Source organism: Gopherus flavomarginatus, chromosome 21 (assembly GCF_025201925.1).
Source record: "Gopherus flavomarginatus isolate rGopFla2 chromosome 21, rGopFla2.mat.asm, whole genome shotgun sequence".
In the NCBI taxonomy this organism is placed as follows: domain Eukaryota; kingdom Metazoa; phylum Chordata; order Testudines; family Testudinidae; genus Gopherus; species Gopherus flavomarginatus.
In genome coordinates this window covers 11,680,626-11,699,283 of record NC_066637.1, presented here as the reverse complement: position 1 = coordinate 11,699,283, position 18,658 = coordinate 11,680,626, and the positions used below count along the sequence as shown (strand labels likewise).

At 51.1% G+C, this 18,658-nt stretch overlaps 1 protein-coding gene across 4 annotated transcripts in view; it reads left to right on the top strand.

Moving 5' to 3' along the window:
- CASZ1 (castor zinc finger 1) overlaps positions 1-18,658 on the top strand; it is a 266,799-nt gene that overhangs the window by 37,418 nt on the left and 210,723 nt on the right. For 2 of the 4 annotated variants that reach the window (XM_050931813.1, XM_050931808.1), the window contains exon 2: positions 6,473-6,613. The gene's annotated coding sequence lies outside the window, so the exon portion shown is untranslated. Of the gene's footprint in view, positions 1-1,409; positions 1,475-6,472; positions 6,614-14,647; positions 14,744-18,658 lie in introns of those variants that run through there. The other 2 variants (XM_050931811.1, XM_050931809.1) reach the window with 2 other exon arrangements.

Genomic DNA, 18,658 nt, shown 5'->3' with positions numbered 1-18,658 from the left:
CCCTCTTCCAGGAGAGGGTGGTTCATCCAGCTGAGAGCTAAGTACACATGCAGACTTGCCCCAGCAGAGCACTGGCTGTTGGAATTCCTTGATGGAGCTGTTAACGACACCATTGGCTTTTCTCTAGAGAAATCCCAAACTGTTACAGGAATTTTCTCCCAGCTCTCAGGTGGCCTGTGGGAGCTGCTTGAGAGGGCACAGCAACACTACATGATCATTTTGCACCGGTAGTGAAGAAGGGACTGGTATGCAATTGAAACTGCAAGGGGAATGTCTCCAGGGCACTGGGCCCAAACTCCTTTCCCTTGGGAGAAGGGCTGTAAGATTGGTAATGCTCAGGGCCTTGGTTTTACACCTCATCGCCTTCAGCAGTAAGATGGAATAGAACCCTCTGACTTACCTATGCTATTTTTTGGACCCCGGGTGCTCCTTTGAGGTTTCCCATCCAAGGACACAACAAGCCTGAGTATGCTTAGACTATGATACCTGTTGCTTATGTATAGTGTGGTGTAGGCTTGGTGTAGAGGGAGGATCAGCTGGGGGTGTATTCCATTTCCATCTGTGAGGAGGGAGCAGGTAGGTCTCAAGCCTCTTCTCACATGAGAGCCTTTCCTTCCGTCTGGTATGCTGCTGGTGGCTGGATGTTACGCTGGTCTGTGGCTCAGTTGGGTTGGGGGAGGTTTTAAGGCTGCCAGCTCTCAGCCCATTTGAGCCTGAACCCACCTGCCACTGATCCTTTCGTTCCCACTGCTGAAGATGGATGTGTAGAAGTGGTGGCTTCTCCCCCTCCCAGGTGAGGAAGACAGCAAAGGCCTTGGTGTAAGAACTGGCATCTACAGTTGCCAGTTTTGGTTGGATATGTTCCTGGAGGTTTCATCATATGACATCTTTAATTAAAGATTAATCTTTAATTCCTGGAGACTCCAGGTCTATCCTGGAGAGTTGGCAACCCTGCATCGTTAATGAAAGCTCTGCTGCTGGCATGCTTTTACTGCATTGTACCTTCCCCCTCCCTGCTCTCACTGGGCTGCTGATGCCCAAATGGGGGAGATCTTGATTTCTTTTCCCTCCTCCTCTCGCAGTAAAGCCTGGTGATGCGTACAAGTGGGGAGGCAAAACTGGCTTGTACCTGAGGTGCCTTATCGTCACAGCGACAATTGAAGATCTGACTGTATCTGATTCACCCCTGGGCAGGCAGGGCTGTCCTGCTTCTCTGCCCTCCCTGGCCACAGGCAGTCCATTGCATCTCTGCGAACTCATTGCACTGTGTAGTGCAGCTCTCCAGAAGCTGACTGCTCCTGCACTAACAGTGGTTAACCCCCTCCCCCCCCAAGCTCTCGTAAATTGACTGTGGCTGTATCTGTCAACAGAGAGGAAGAAACTCAGCGAAGAGGCGGATTGACTGTATGCCCAGCATTGCTCCATCAGGGTCCCAGTCCTGTGCCAAGAGCTCTGCTGGTGTTCGGGGCAGTCGGTAAGCGCGGCTGACCGCACTGCTTTGGCTGAGCCTGCACTGCTGTTTGGTGGAAAGTCACCCTTGGGATTATCAAAGGGAAGAACTGGCAGCTCCAGTAACTTGGAGGGCTAGATCCTCAGTGGGCACGAATTGGCCCGGCTCCTGTGAAGTCAGGGAAGCTGTACTGATTTACACCAGCTGAGGATATGGCCCCAGATCTTTAGAAAGGGGAGATGAGGAAGCAGTACAGAGGCCAGACAGAGACCCATTTGTAAAGCCTTCTGGAAACTTCAGAGGGTCTCTGCGGTCTCACGATTGTCTTCTGAGAGGGTTGAGAGGCTAGTGCTTCCCCAGAACTCCCTTGAGGGGACTCTAATTCTTGGGGCTGTGGGGCAAGTGGAGCATGTACGGCTCTGTTGTCAGCCTCTAGCACCATGCTCCCCTCCAAGCAGTGCCATGTTACTCACAAGCAGCTTCCACTGCTGGTACCTCTCCCTGTGCCCGTAGACACACAGGCAGCTCCTGGCTAGGTCGTCCGGGTAGGCTTTATTCAGAGGTGGACCAAAGGATGACACGGACAAGCCTTGCTGCTCACTTTTCAGTGTCATGTGTCGCACCAGGTGTTCTCTGATTCTTGTGTCTGGCGCATTTGTCCATGTGCTTTAAGCCTTGCTGATATACTCTGTTGTCTGTGCTGCGTGGGACACCAGTACCTTAGGCAGCCCCTAACTGGCAGGCCCGTGGCAGCACTTTTAGCCTTACCCCAACAGAAGGGGTTGATCCATCCACAGTTATGGGATCCTGGAAGGAAAGACTCTACTGCCAATGGTCAGAGAGAGGATGCCCTTCATTTCCGTGGCTCTTTTCAACTGGTGGGCCTGACGGGCTTTACAAACAGTCATTTAGCCTCGCAACCTGTGGGGAGGTGGTTTACGGTCAACACCGTGGCATTGGGGGGGGCGGGCCCAGGGAGGTGAAGTGACTTGCCCCCGGTCGCAGAGAGCACAGGTGTCCCGAGCCCTAGGCCGACATCTTAACCACAAGACCATCCTGCCTGCTATTGAGCTGAACCTCTTTCCAGCAGATGGAGATGGGATGAGCCCATATCACAGATCTTGTGTTGGCTCTGGTCTCCGTGGCTTCCCTCTCGCCTGGCTGGGCAGCTCCATGCGGACTGGAAGCTTTCCCTGCTTGGAAGCCTAAGTCTGATCTGGAGGGCAACTGTACAATGGCCACCGGGGCGCTCGTGTGTTGGACTCAGTGCCTGGCTGGCATTGGATGGAGTGGGTCACCCTCCTTAGCCTCACAGTATGTCTGCAATGCTTCCGTCCGGGCTGCCAGCTCTCTGCCTGAGCGGAGCTGACTGGTGGGGGCTCACCTTTTGGGCCCACTCGATCCTGTTCTCTATATGACCAGAGGAGAGGTGCTGATTTCCCATTCACTCCACACCCTGTCCCTGCCTCTGGGACCAGGCCTCCTGCCTTGCTTTTACTCTGAGTGCCTGCTGAGCCAGGCCCATCAATCAGCTGGCTTCCCTGCTTGGCAGCGCAAAGCAGACACTTCCGTTGCTGCAAGCTGGGCTCTCCACAGGACAGCCCATTGCTTTCTCCCTGCCCAGCGCTGCTCGCAGGACCCAGTGACAGTAAATCACAATCCTACAGGCCCTTTATTCCTTTTCCTGCTAAATGTTGATAAAGGGCCAGTCACCATCACTGTGGCATCGAGGTGGCAGGGATTCCAGAGCACTCTGGACTATAGACTTCACTTCAGCCACCTCTGAAATGCAGCCACTTCTGAGGTGTGACTTGGCAGCTATTTGACAGTTGCCCTGCACAGGGAATGAAGAAGGGATAAAATGTCCAGTTGTGGAGTTTAGGGTTACCTGAGTTGGAGTCTGGCCAGGACACTGGGGCTCATCCCCCATCTGCTCCTATCTGAAGTGCCCTAGGATCTTGAATGAGCTGTCAGGACCATGGAGTGACATGGATGCAGCTGGGCTAAGTGGCTGCTCCCTTTAGTGGGTGGCGTTGTAGGTTTGACGTCACCTTTTGTTTTTCCTCGGGGTTCTCATGGGTACGTACTGCGGTGCCTAGAAAGTGTGCTGGCGCCGCTGCAGCCTGGTGGACGAAAGGCCCCTGTCTTCATGCTCATTGGAATGTGCTAATGTTTCCATTTAAAAAATACCCTTTAAAAAATAAAACAAAAAGGAAAAAAAATCAGAGGAAATTGACTTCCCAAAAATTACACTAAACTAACGCTCAGGGCCTGGCATGACTCCATTGCAGCCAGGAAGCTTGTAATTAACCAGCTCACTGCCGTGGCCCTGGGAAGGACTGGAATCTCAGAGCAGGAGTGGAGCATCAGGACATGGGTGTCTTTGAATGAGTGTCCCCAGGCTGGACTGGGTATCTGTGGCAGAATGGCAGTGGCATTTTCCTGCAGCATTGGCCACCTGCGGTCCTGCTGAGTGGGGCATTCCTTCCCAGATGCATCTGGTACTCTGTGCATCGTGGGCAGTGTCCTTGTGCTTAGATCTGACAAGTGATTCTGCGCTTGCCCAGGGGACCCTTTGTCAGTGAGTGACAGGCTGAGGGTGCTCCTGGAGACAAGGAGCCCAGAGTTAGGGCTTGGCTATGTGCAAACCTGCACTCAGCTTTTTTTTGGAGACATGAGTTCAAATCCTTACACGAGAGAGGGTGAAGTTTGGTCTCTTCCTAGTTCCCTTTGTGCAAGCTGCCATGTGGCACAAATCAGTGTGATTGACAGCTTCTGCTCAGGCTAGGCCCTGGAATAGCAGGAGTGCTGCAGGTCACAACTGGGGTGCAGCGGTGGGGCTGTTTGGGGACAGAGTTCTGCGCAGTAGGGTTAGTGGAGGAGGCTGCAGGTCCGGTGTGAGCTGTACTGGATGGAGGATGCTTGCTGGCACTATGCTTGGCTCAGCCCAGCGCTTTCAGCGCCGTATGTGTGTGAGGACTGGTTTCACTCATCAGTTTTTGTCAAAGAAAATAAACAGGCTCCTGTACCTGCTGCTGCATCACAAAGAGAGCAAGACAGAAGTCTGGCCCCGGTGCTGAACCTGCCAGCATCAGTGGGTCAGAGCCAGGCACCAAGTGTTGCTTTAACCCAGCAGTTGGGTGGGAATTTTCACAATTTGGGTCATCACAAAGAGGGGACTCTGTGTCCCAGCTGAGAGCATCTCTTGTTTCAGGGGTGGGGGTTGGTATGTGCTAAGGCTGAAAATATTTACAGGTTTGGAAGTTGAAATGCAAACAGGAAAAGCCCTTTTAAAAAATGAGTGTAGTGGATATTCAAAACAGGGATTGCCATGGAAACGCCACAATATTTGCTTAAATTGACACAAAGGTTGCTGGTTGCAGGGTTCTGACTTCTTTGGCTCCATTTTCTTTGGCCCGGCACCTATCACGAATTGATCTCAACAACCCCCCCATTTGTTTTGCTGATTTTATTTTCATCTGATGGAAATAAAAAAAAAACCTCTAGGCTAGAAATCCCCCCTCCCAGATCAGCCTGATGCTCCAATCAAATATTGTGTCAGGAACTTTTTTTTTTTTTTTTTTGGTAAAGAACATAAAAGTTTGTTAAAATTTTTTGTTCCCTCTAAAGAAGAATACAGATTGATTGGCTTACGTGGTTCCGGTCCTGGCATGTGAGGGGAGGAGGGCAAGAAATGTAGCAGAGGTGGAATGATAGATCCAAGAAAAGCTAGAGTTGAGAAGAGAGTAGCCTGGTGTTGAAGACAGGGACTTGAGAGATCTGGTGTCTGTTCCAGGCTCTGCCACAGTGTCACTCTATGACCTTGGACAGGTTTTTTAATCTCTGTGTGCCTCGGTTCTCCCCCCTGTGTACTGCAAATAATGATACAGTAGAACCTCAGAGTTACGAACACTAGTAATGAACTGACCAGTCAAGCACACACCTCATTTGGAACCAGAAGTACACAATCTGGCAGCAGCAGAGACCAAAAGAAAAAAAGCAAATACAGTGCTGTGTTAACATAACTACTTAAAAAAAAAAAAGATTTGACAAGGTAAGGAAACTGTTTCTGTGTTTTCATTTAAACTAAGCTGGTTACAAGGAGCATTTTTCTTCTGCATAGTAAAGATTTAAAGCTGTAGTAAGTCAATGTTCAGCAGTAAACTTTTGAAAGAACCATGATGTTTTGTTCATAGTTATGAACATTTCAGAGTTATGAACAACCTCCATTCCCAAGGCATTTGCAACTCTGAGGTTCTGCTGTACTTTCTTTTCTGGCTAGCTTGCAGGCTCTGTGGGGCTGGGGGCTCTCTGTCACTGTGTGGCTGTATAGCATCTCGTACAGTAGAGCCATGCTTCTGCAATACAAGTCATAGTGAATGACCTGCAAGTTTCAGGGGGTGGAACTGCTATGTTATGGGAGCAGGAAATGCTGCTGAGGAGGTTACAGGGGAAGCCCTTTTCAGCATGTGGCATGGTAGTAGGGCCTGTATCTTTGTAGGGGGGGAGGGATAGCTCAGTGGTTTGAGCATTGGCCTGCTAAACCCAGGGTTGTGAGTTCAATCCTTGAGGGGGCCACTTAGGGATCTGAGGCAAAATCAGTATCTGGTCCTGCTAGTGAAGGCAGGGCACTGGACTCAATGACCTTTCAGGGTCCCTTCTATTTCTTGGAGATAGGTATATCTCCATATATATTATTATTATTTATTACCTGGTCGATGCCCAGCTGTTCCCTAGAGTGGGATGGTCAAATGCCCAGCTGTTCCCTAGAGTGGTCTGTGGCTCAGCACCCGACTGATAATCATATAAGGATTTGTAACTTGGCCTCTGATTGTCTGTCTCACAAGATGGCTGTGCCGTGCCAGGATGGGCCAGGTCTGTTACTTCTCCCCCAGCTGGCTTGTTGTGGCTGAGCGAGTGCTGAGTTCTGCGGATCACCACTGGTACCCAGTTAGGGCACTGATTGGGCGTGTGTTATGCAGCGGCTGGATAAATAATACTCCGTTCATTTCCCTTCCTCAGGGCAAAGAGACTTCACCAAGTGAAGGGAACTCATCAGACTTGCTCTGTGTCCATCAAGGACCTCTGGGGAAAAGCTCCTGATTCCCATTCTGGCTGTGTAGGTTGGAATGGACTTCGAGCCCAGTAACTTGTGGATGGAAGGTACTGACTTTCCTTGTGTAATCTATTCCTCTTGGTTTGAGCTATGACCAGAATCTGGGTGGGCTCTGGGTGACTTTTGAGTCTCCGCGGGCTTTGCTGGAGCCCCTGGGGTGCATTTTTGGTGTGGAGAGACTGTATTTAAGTTGAGGAGATGGAGTCTGTTTGTGGGTCATGGATTCACCATGGCAGGGGTTTGCTTTGGGGTGGTTTACAGGCAGGAGTGCAGCATCCCCAGTGCTGAGGGTTTGATGCGTCCCTGATGATGCAGCCCATTTGTGCACGACATGGAGGGTTTGGTGGCACATCAGACAGGGATGGGTCATTTTGAACTACTCCTGCGTTAGCTACCAGAGCCGTAGCTGATAGGGTGGGGTATCTCCTGGGTAATGGGTTCCAGACAATGGATTCCCTCGATGGGGGATAGAAGAGGGCAGGTCATGATGTTTGATTCTGTGGTTCTTACACCTGGTTTAAATCAACGGCTGCTGATTTTCACCTGTCAGACTCTGAAGTCTTTTTCCTGAGTGTCCAGCATTGGCTCTTGGCTGGGGGATCTGCCTGGCTGGGCTGGAAGCAGTTCCTCTGCCTGAATTGCTAGGGCATGAGGCAGCCGTGGATGTAACTGGAGACCCCAGCTTGGGAAGGTCTGTGCTGGGAAGCTCCAGGGTCTGTAACGCCAATGCAAACTCTGGGGGTCGTGTTGGCTGTGAGGGTGGGACTCTGACTTTTTAAAAACCACTTTAACCTCTTCACTGCTGGCGCCGGATGCAGCTGTTCTGCTGTGGCCAAACGTAGTAGTGTTTCATGTGGTGCTGGTGATCCATTAGCCTGGCGGTCAGTCAAAGGACCCATGGGATAGCACCAGAGGTACGTTGGGCTGTGCCAAGTGGGGCAAACACTGGTGTCCTTCAAGCATTCCCCTAAAACGGGCCTGGTGCAGCGTGACCCAGGAGAGGACATATGCAGTACCTGCCACTGGCAGTGGGGTAATACTTGTCTCTCTGATGATGGCCAGGACTCAGTAGGGGCATGGAAGGGGCTGCCATATCGGGTTTGCTGCTGGCTGGAGGAGATGTGGGTAGTGGCTACTCTGTGAGGATGATTTTTTCAGAGCTTACCTCCCTGAGTTGTTGCCATCCTAATGGCAGCATTGAGAGGCCAGAATAGCGAAAAACATCCGAATTATGCTCATTCTTAGAGGGGCTCAGTGGATGTATCCTCAGATCACTCTGGAGACCCCAGCTCATGTTCCCTGTAGGCCCCCAATGAAATACTGCTCTGCCAGTATCCAGGGCTGCTGAGAGTCAGAGAAGGCCATAGGACAGAAGAGTTGGGGAGGGGAGGGTTCAGCAGAAGAGCCAAGAGAGCAGCACTGGACTGGCACAGCATGAGGAGGGGTGGTCTTGAGACTGAGACACTAGCCTGGACCTTGAGAGATCAGCATTCAAGCCTGAGTTCTGGCACAGATTTCCTGTGCAGCGCCGGGGCAGGGGGAGGGGAGGATGAGTTATTTATGCTCTCCATGCCTCTGTTTCACTGGTGTTACTATTTTTAAATAGCAGTAGCAATGCTTCCCTACCTCCCAGGGGTTCTGAATGTCAGGTGCTCAGCTGCTCCAGTGATGAGCACCTGAGCTAGACCTCTAAGGACAAGGATGCTGCGGGTCAGGAGGTTGATGGCATCGGTGTTCTCTTCTTGCATCGGTGCCTCCCCACTGTTCCGGCACTAAAACTTGCCCAGTGCCTGGCGTGGCTGATTTTGAGTGGCTTAGCTAGAGGGAGCTCCAGGCTTTATACCTGGGGAGAAGATTCCGAGCACTCTGGCAGCTGTGCAACCAGTTAGAGCCATGGCAACCCCTTGAGTTCAAGAGGCAACAGGTCTTGCCCCTCAAGGCCCTGGCCTGTTGGCGAGATTTCCAGGCTTTGCTGCTGTCAGAGCCAAAGGAGTAGAGATGTGGGGTGGGGCATTGGGATAAGGGAGCCTTGTGGGCTTCCCAAATCAGATGCAAATACTGGGACTTGTTTATGGCAGCAGAATCTCCAGCCCCTCGTCCCGGTGTCTGGCTCCACAAATGCACCAGCTCTGTGAGCCCCCAGCCATGTGTGTTCCCCCACCTGGGTGAGAGCCGGGTGCAGGCTACTCAGTTGTCTCTGCTCTGTAACTGGTGAACGGGCACATCCAGTCTGAGGAGAGAGGGCAATCGGAAATGATCACATGGGACAATGGGGAATAATTATCCAGGATTAGGCTCTGTATAAGCAGGCACAGCTCGTCCTGCAGGAGCTGCAGGTAGACTCATGGGGCATGGCGAATTGGAAGGCCCTGGCATATAATGACAGCTACAGGGCATCACAGTCTGGCAGAGGACTGTATGGTGCCTCTGAGGATCATATTTTAGGCTAGGTGGAAAAGAATGAAGATGATACACACGTGAGCAGCTGGTAGTGTGAACGCACATGAGCTCCATCTGGATATAGACCATCCCAGGGATGGCACAAACCCAGAGCAGGAAGAGAAGAGGCTAGAAACTGTATAAAAGGCTGGGTGTGTGTAGGAGAAAGAGACCTTTGCTTCTGCCAAAATCCAGACTCAGTGGCACAGGACAGTTCATCTGAGGAAGCAGCTTCCAAGGCTCCAGGTCAAATTCTGCAGTTGAAGGTGAGCTCTGACTCCGAGAGGAGGCTGGTGTAGCAGGAGAATCCTTTGGCCCTTGGTGGGGGTTCTCTCAGATCAGCAGCCTCTTCTGAGCTTTGTCTTCTCCTGCTGGACACTTTGCACAGCACTGATTGCCCTTGAGGTGCTGTTTTCCAAGGGCTGGATTCAGAACTCATTGAAGACAATACCAGTCTTTCCATTGACTCCAGTTTCCTTTGGATCGGGCCCCAAGGGCATCCACCCTGGCTTTGCCAACCTATAGCAGTTTTCTGTTGTTCCCCCAGAATTATTAAGAGTCTCCAGAGTGAAGGGGGCTGCCTGTTAGCCTTTCAGAAACTTAGGTTTGTGATTCCTCTCGTTTGTGTTCCAAGCCTCAGCCCCAGAGCACGTTTTATTCCTCCCATTTTCAAAGTAAGCTCTGTTTACTTTGGACTATGGCTGCTGCTTGCTGACTCCCTGTCACCCATCCCTTAGCCCCTGGCTCTAGCTGGTCTGTTTCACTTTCTGTTTATGCTCAGTTTCAGGTTGTCAAGCCCTAGAGCACATGAGCGGGTTCTGCCCACATGACTGCAGTTTAGGTTTCCAGCAATGGGGAAGAATGTTCAAATAACACACAAAAAACGAATGGAAACACCAGGAACCCCCTCGCAGCCCCAGGTGACACCTAAATTTGGGGCTCAAGCCACGTTGACAGCTTCTCTTTACTGGGTCAGTGAGGGCCACTGAACACCTTCCTCCAAGTGAAATCTAATGGGAGCTCTGCCCATGATAGGGTCAGATCCTGACCCACCACAATGGACCTTTTACAGCTCCTCACAGGACCTCCTCTCAGGATTCTGAGCTGGCTGGAAATGTACAGCTGCCTGGCAAAATCATTGTGGAAATTTACCAACCCTGGTATGAAATCGACTCGCCTGCCTTTGCCAGCCGGGACACTGAATGATGGTTGATTTGTCCATTAGAAATATATATACGTATTACTTGCCTGGGATCAGTGAAATTTTCCCAGTCTGGATAGTGTCTTCAGGTAAACGCTATAATATGTCTATTGACTCAAGTATACAGTGTCTATTAATAACATGCTATAACCTCCCTACTGGGGCTATCCGGTATCTGCTGTAATGTACTGACCTGTATTATTATAACCAGGACCCACCAGTAACAAGCTACGATATACAGTCTTTACTGGTAACATGCTATAACGTACCCAGCTAGGCTGCAGTATCCCTGCCAGTATTGGTAAGCTATAAACATTTGGAAATAGGAATAGGGGTGCAGACCCTCAAACTCAGCTGAAATGTATTGGGCACAACAAGCTTTGGGAGGCAGGCCAGTTGGTACTGGCAGGTGTGTTGGGGGTGGGAGGCATCCATTTTCCCAGCAACATGCCAGGTTTTGTTCCGCTTCAATCCACACTTGGCGGGAATAAGTAAAACATTGCTGGGTTGCTGTGGTGGGCGGAGAGAAGTGACTCTGGCTGCCAGTTGTGCCCAATCTAAAGTGATGCTATGCTGCCAGTTTGGGCATGCGATCCCTTTTGTCCTGCTTGCTGCGTCTCCTTGGGGGTCCCATCAGTCTGGCCTCCTGCCCTGGTTAGGGACTTCAGACCCTCGACTCATTTTTGTAACTTCTAGGTTTTTTCTCCTGGGTTTGCTGTGTGCTTCTGCCATTACCTACAGCGTGGGTTGTGCGTGAAATGCAGAACTTGCAGAAAGCTGCACCAATTCTCTGCTGCAGAAATGTTGGGGTGTGTGTGATGGTGGGGCACAGGGGGACAGGTCAGACTGGGGGCCGGAAAGCCCTCACAAAGCTAGTTGGTTTATATCTTAGATGCCCCTCCAAATAGTTTGTCTGGGGGTAGTGCCTCACCCCCGGAATGAAGCGGTGTGATCCCAGCCTACCAGCCCTGTTGATCACACTAGGTACCAGGCTAATCAGATTCACCATGCCCTCTAAAGCAAGCTCTGATTGGACCAAAGATTTAGCCTGGCTCCTGGGCAGGCTATTCTGGATGGGTCTGAGCTCTGGCTCCTTTCTGAACAGAGCAGGCCAAGCTTTGTTTTGGTGGGTGCTCTGACACCTAGTCCTACAGCCTGGCCCGGCTGGACCCAAGAGTGCTTGGACAGAGCCCTTCTGGTATGGCAAAACGGTGGAAAGAGAGGATATTAAAAGCCTGTCTGGGATAAGAGCAGGGTTGTCACATCCATCTGCTCAGGCCCTGACGAGTAGCAGATCCATATTGTTAACATATTGTCTGCCATATGGACTGGCTCAGCTCTCCAGGAACGCTTGGGAGACCTGACCTCTAGTGTGACAAGATGCGAGCATGAAGGACGGGTTGACAACAGCCCTTGGGTCTCAGAGTGTGAAACCGTGTTTCAGCCACTTCCGCTGCCTTTCGCTGTGCATGCATGTGCTCGTTCTCGGAGGGGTTTTTCCTCCCTCCCCTGCTTTCCGCATCCCTGGTCTGCACTAGATCAATGACCTTCACTCATAACCAGACTGGACAGTTCTAACTCCCTCCCCCAGGCCTTCGATCAGATGTTTGGTTGGAGGCTGTGGAAGGCTGAATGGGGGGAAGTCAAAGGAGGGGAAAGAAGATCGTGTATTCAGCAGGCCTGATAGCTAGTCCTGCCATATCTGGTCTCGGAGCAGGACTGGGGGTCCTGGGCACCCCCTATTCCCAATGATACTGAGAGATGTAGGTGCTTAGTGTCACTTTGAGGATCTGGCCCTTATTGGCGACCTAAGCAGATCGGAGAGGCTCAGAGGTGGGGGCTGATCCCAGGATGGGGGGAGGGGACATTCACCTCTCAAGTGACACAGAGCGATTGTGGAGCAAAACCCATGGTAAGCACAGGCCAACTTCCTTCAAACCTCCCTGCTGTTCCAACCAGCCCACTGGCATCACACATGCAGCCAGCTGGGTCACTGGACTGTCTCCTTCCTGATGGGGAGCCCACTGCCTCGTGGGAAAAGGTTTTACTGGGTGGCCAGCACAGGGCTTTGCAGGCAGTAAATAGGTGGGCTATAGGAGCTGATCGTCCATCCCTGAGTGCAGAGAGCTATTAGGTGGGAGCAGGTCTGCTAGAACCCAGTGGGGGCGCCAACATGCGTCTGCAGATGCAGACCCTCGCAGGGTCTCAGAGCCCGGGCTCCGGCTCCAGCCCAAGCCCGACCGTCTACTTTAATGTTTTTAGCCCTACAGACCAAGCCCTACATGCCCGAGTCAGCTGACCCAGGCTCTGAGTCTCCGTGCTGCAGGTTTTTTATTGCAGTGTAGACACACCCATTGAGACCAGAGTCCACAACAAAACCCAGTCATCTTGACTCCTCATCCTTCACCTTAACCACTCAGAGAGCTGGTGTGAAATCCTGACCTCAGTGAAGTCCATAGCAAAACTCCCATTGACTTCAGTGGGGCTAGGATTTCACCCCTGGTACCTTTAGGGAAAGCTATACCCCGTTCAGGAACTTTATCTCCAACTGCAGAATCTTTCCTTTCCACATACATGTAACCCTCTGAACATTAATCGTGTGTTTTGTGTATTGAGGGATTGCAAAATAAACGACAGTGCTGAGTGTTAGTTTATTTACTTAAGCTTTAGTGATGTAACAAGCCTCATTTTATGCTAATAATGAGTCAGTAGCAGAGTTGGGAGGAGAGCTGAGATCTGACTCTTTTAGCCACTAGACTGTGCTTCCTCTCTAATCTGAATAAATCCAAGGCAAGTGCTTTCTGCTGTAATAAACAGCCACGTGTGCTAACAGGTTGCTGCACCTTTATTGGAAGAATAACTAGAAGCAAAGCTTAATAAAAGCCTTGTAGTCTGCAGTACAGGGTCTTGCTAACTTTAGGCTCACTTTCATCTCTGGTCTAGGGCAGTCAGACAGATCCAAAGGCCATCAGCAGGGTATACTATACAGCAGGATTATACTTCAGTTCATTTGCATAGCATGATCTGATTGGCTAGAAAATAGTCCTGGGCCACTGACCTTCTGGAGTTTGCCAGAAAAAAAGGGTTTGAAAGGCATTTGGACCAATCAGTGCTAAGTATGCAAATGACTTTTCAGACATAACACTGTAAAAAATGTGGTTCCAAGGAATCTATTGATAAAACCAAACATTTAAAAAATGAGCAAATAAAGTAAAGTAAACGTGACCCCTTCTGATGCATTCCTCTGTGGGGTACATTCCAGCGCTAAGACTCTATCCATAGGCATACAATCAGTCTGCGGGACGGCATTGGAGGTGGGGCTTATCTTACTAGTTGGGTTAAACATGCTAAAGTTGTTTTGACATACTATCTTTGTCTACTAACTTTACATTTTAATTGTAGGGGGGTTGTTCTTTTTTTTGATTTACTAGTTAAAGTAACTTTAAAAATATGCCAAGTCATCAGATAATGTAAATCAAATTTAAGCACTGGTGCTATGTCAGTTTACACCAGCAAAGCTGAAAGTCTGACCCAACCTATTTGTTATGATTCTGGTTGAATTGATTATTGCGTGTCCTGTTGCTTTAAAGCCCAGAGAAATGGAGAGAGGTCAGAAGTAAAGTGAGCAAACAGTATTGCTAACACCAAGAGTTCAAAAAACACAAGTTGGGCTCCCAAAATCATGAGATTGGCTTAAAAATCAAGAGATGTAAAGAGATAATAAATTTGGGATTCTTTTTATTTTCGCTCTAGTCTCTGCGCCTTTAGGGTGCACATGGGTCACATTTTTAGGCTTTTCCCTACAACCACGAGGGCTGGGAATGTACCTTTTTACAAAATGAAAACAGAGGATCTCAGGTAATCGTCTGCCACTGGGGTCTTGACCTTTAGGAATAACAGTAACCACTGTGAGGCTCCTGGGAGCTGGCAACTGAATGTCATGCCAGTGAGCTCGGCTGGCCTGGTGAACAGACTCTCCAGGGATGCGGTGGAAGCCTCTCTTCTTGGGACTAGCGAGAGCCCCAAAGTTGGGGAATGGTTTGATCCAGGCTTATCTTTACCTAGGGCCATTTGGAACTGGATGGAATGGTGTAGAGCATAGACTGTGGGGGAGAACTCTCTCCTGACCAGGCATTTTAAAGGCCTTTGCCAGCTCTGATGTCTGTGATGAATTGGTAGCTGAGCATCCCAGGCCCTTGCAGTAGTTGATGGTAGAGCAGTTGATGTGTTTGGGTCCCAACAGGGTACAAAGTTGGGGCGTAGGAACCGCCCTTCTGGCATCCTCTCCTGTAGCAGTAATGACCTTCTTTGCCCCACCCCCAATGGATGTGGCTTGACCATAGCCTCGTTTATGCACGTGACCGTGTGCATTAGGAAGGGAAGGGGCCATTGCCTGGTGTCCTCTGAGGCCTGACTGTCCTCTCCTTTTCCCCCTAAACAGGAGACTCCCTGGCTGAACCCCCACTCTCCCGGCCAAGGTGCCTTGCAGGAGATCTCTGGGGAGGGGACTGTCAGTGCTGCTCCTAGGAGGCAACCAGTGAGTGATGAGAAGTGCTTCCTTCCCCTTGCCCTGGGGCTGAGGGCGCTGACCCCACAGCACTCCTGCCCATGGGGGGCGGGGTGGAGGGGAAGAGACCTAGCTTGGGGAAAGGGCCTAGGTTCTCTTCCATGGAATTACTAGACCCGGGATGGGCCTGAACAAGCACCCTAGGTCCAAAAACCCTCAGACACGGGAAAGGTTCTGATCCAGATCCAAACTTGGAACTATTGAGCCGCTACCTTTTGGCCATCATACTGGAAACCCAGGCATTTGCAGAGCTGCCTCTCCCAACTCCTCCATGCTCAGCCCCGAGGAGAGCTGAAAATGGCCTGGGGGTGAGAGGCGAGGGAGAGGGAGAAGGAGCAGATGGATGTTGTTGAGCTTCCCTCCAGGAAGGTTTCTGAAGCCCCTTCCCGTGTGGGGTGGCAGGATCCCTGCCACTGGGCCCCACTTGCTAGTGCCAAATCCCAGCAGCCCATGGGCACTGTGGCTCCCCTCCCCATCAACTTGTGGCTCCCCTGTTTTAACCTTCCTATGTCCTCCCCTGACCCCTGCTGTTCGTTCCCTTGGGCCACTCTTTATGAGTTCACTGGAAACCAAATGAGATTTTTCTTCCCCTTGTTTGCCTCACTTCATTGCTCCCATCTGTTCCTCTAAGTCCCTCCATTCTTTTCTTTGCTGGAGCCCTGTGGATTTGCTGCTGCTCTCTACTGGCTCAGCGGGCTGCCCCTCTGGACAAGGGGTTTGGGAAGGGTGGGGTCCAGTACATAGGCCTGAGTTGCAGGGGTGGAGAATGTGCCTCTTCAGATTAATCAGTGTTTTCTCCTGCAGAAGCGCTACTGGGGAACGGCAATTAGAGCAGCCTGGTTTTTTATTAAGTAATCGGTGGTAAGAGCTAGTAATGAAGTTTAGTGCTGTTGTGACTCGATATTTCAGCCTCACTGGGTTGAGTCAAAGCAATCCAGCCTGGGAGAGCCAGTCCCCAGCAGCAGTTGCGCGAAGGCTTTCTAGCTGGTGCAATTTCTGACTTGTAGCACAACTAAGGCCCCCCTCAGCATGACTGCTGGCCCTGGGACACTACTGGCTGTGGGTGGGGTCAGACCGTGTGGGAAAGGGGCACATGCTAAACAGGAGGAATGGCTTTCTCTGATTTAAGATGCCCATTTTGTAAATGGGGAAACTGAGGCACATTAAAGTGGGGAATGACATGTTCATGGACAGTTGGGAACAGAACCCAGGTCTCCTGTCTCACAGTGGTCTTCCCTAACCACTAGACTGTGTTGCCTCTTAATGGTGCACCTCACTTCTCATGTGTAAATCAAACTTCTGCTGGACAGGGACAGCAAGGAGGGTCAGTGGGGGAGAAGAGAGTGAGTGCCCCCAGTGCCGAGTGCCCCCAGACCACATGGGGTTCTGAAGACTTTCAAACTGCTGGAAGAAATGAAAATGTTCAACTGTGGAGGGAGAAATACCACCTGCCATTCATCTCTCCAAGCGAATCACACTTTCACATGTCCATTGACACGCATGCTCACGCTCATTCAGGCCATGCACCCCTGCATCCTGCGCTGGGAGGAGTAGGGGTGGGGAGGGGAGATGCGAGCAGCTGCGAAAGCTTCGCACCTCCCCTTTGAGAAGGCAAGAGAGGAAAAGGGATGTTATCACTTTAAACAGCCACATGCCAAGCTTCTGCTGTCCTGTTTTATCTGAAGTCCGTCTGCATGTTGTTCCAGGGCCGATCCGCTTTAGCTAATTAATAATCTGACAGGAGCCACCCAAGGGATTAGCTGCTGAGACGAGCTAGGCCAAACCCCCGGCAAATGAGCCCTGCGCTCCCTGGGGACGGGGAGGTGACGGGGGATGGGGGGGCAGAGGACTTCACCACTCGCAGCAGGGTGACGAGGCCCTGATGGGGATTTATGGCATCTGGGAGGGTGAAAGGGATGCAAAGGGTTGCGATTTATGAGATGTAAACTAATAAATCAGTTAGGGAAGGGGGGAGCACCTAATTAAAAGATAACGTCTTAAAGGAGCAGCATTAATTTATTACGTGGCTCCTAATAGGGGCTGATGGCAGGCTGGGAGGATTCCCAGTTACAGCCCAGTTACAGGTTCCTCCCTGCTGGGTCTGGGTGGTGGGGAGAGAGGAAGGAGGTAGTGGCAAAAGAAATGACATCTGTTCTGTCCCAAGTTTCATGCATGCAAGTGAGCAAGGGCTCAGTTTTTATGAGCAGCAAATCCTTCTCCTTCCCCCTTCCCCTTCCTTTCCCCTTCCCCCTGGAGCAGGGGTAGAGAGGGGAGCCTAGGCCCCTCTCCCCCCTTTGGGTGCAGGTGATCGCTGAAGTTGGGCTGGGGGGGGGGGTTGCAGGAAGCCATTAAAGCCCACGTGGTATGCAAGGGGGGCTGTGGATGCAGAATGGCTGTCTGCCTGAGCAGCACACCCCTCCCCCCCATAGGGTTCTAACCTTCCTTAGCTAATAGGCTCCTATTCCAGCAATGCTGCTGGTGACCTGCCAGCTCCTATGTATCTCCCCTCTGTGGCCGTTCCTTCCACGGATATCATGCCAGCTCCCAGCAGGGGAGATGCACAGCCACTGGAGGATTGACTGCTCACTGGACTGCCTAGTCACTCCCTACTACACAGGACTGACACAATGCTGGGATCATTGAACCTCACAACTCCTCCTGCCCCTCCCATATTGCTAAGTGGGAGAAGGGTCCTGATATGGAAAATGTTGAGAGGCCCTGGTCTGGTGGTGGTCCTTTGCCTGTGCTGTGCAGACAAAAACTCTGGTCCCAGCCCTGAAGAGCTTCCAGTCTCAGCTTCGGCATAGACTGTGTGACAGCAAAGGGTTGTGGAGAAGGTTCGACCAATCAGGTCATGTAGCTGCACTGGTTCATTACACACACTTGTCATTGTGCAGATCATACAGATCTCCAAGTATGAAACCCAGCTGCTTTTTGTGAGGCTTCCCCCTCTGCTGAATAACCCTGCTGGTCTGATCACTTGGCTGGGATCAGAGGCACCTGAATGCTGATCCTGGCTCTGACGCTGATTCTCTCTGTGGCATTGGGCAAGCCACTTCCGACTTGGTTTTCAGTGAAGCCGGGCACCCACGAATGCCTGCTGACGTCAGTTGGGAGCTGTAGGTGCTTAGCAGCTCTGCAGATGAGGCCCTCAAGCTCTCTACTTTTCCTATCTGTATAACGAGGATAATAATGTGGGTCCACCTGGAGCAGGGGTGGCTGGGGATCAGATAGTTAATGTCTGCAAAGCGCTATGAAGATGGAAAGCGCTAAGTGTTGCATTTCCCATAAGCTCCCCCCTTGAAGGATCTGAAGGTCATTCAGACAACTACCTGGTTCTGAGCCCCCTGCAGCTTCATGCTGCTCCTGGGACTCAGAGAGGTCTGGGATTTACTGAGGGTTCAGAAGAGCCATTTTGGTCATGTATTTTATTGCAGCTGTTAGGAGAACAAGCCAGGCTGAGATGCAGCATGACCTAATGGATGAGGCAGTAGCCTGGGAATCAAGAGACCTGGGGTCTATTCCCAGCTCTGACCGTTGCGTGGGAAAATCACTTTACTGCTTTCCACCTCAGTTTCCCCTCCCAATCTTTTGTCTGGTCTGATAAGCTCTTTGAGGCAGGGGTGCTCTCTCACTGTTGGCATGGTGGCCAGGTCTGTTGGCTCTGCTCTGATGTAAATAATAACACATAGTGGGATTTTCCTAAGCCTTTCCAAGGGAACCCTAAGTCTCTTCCCCTCGTGATGGTGACAGACATAAGCTAGTGCAGGAGGGCACTAAACCTGGATCAGACAGTGAAAAGCCCTTCTCCATGGGGGATCCAGGAGAAGGCTTGGAGTCCTTGCCAAAGGCCCAGCTCTCAGCATTGCTCCTGCAGAGCTGGCA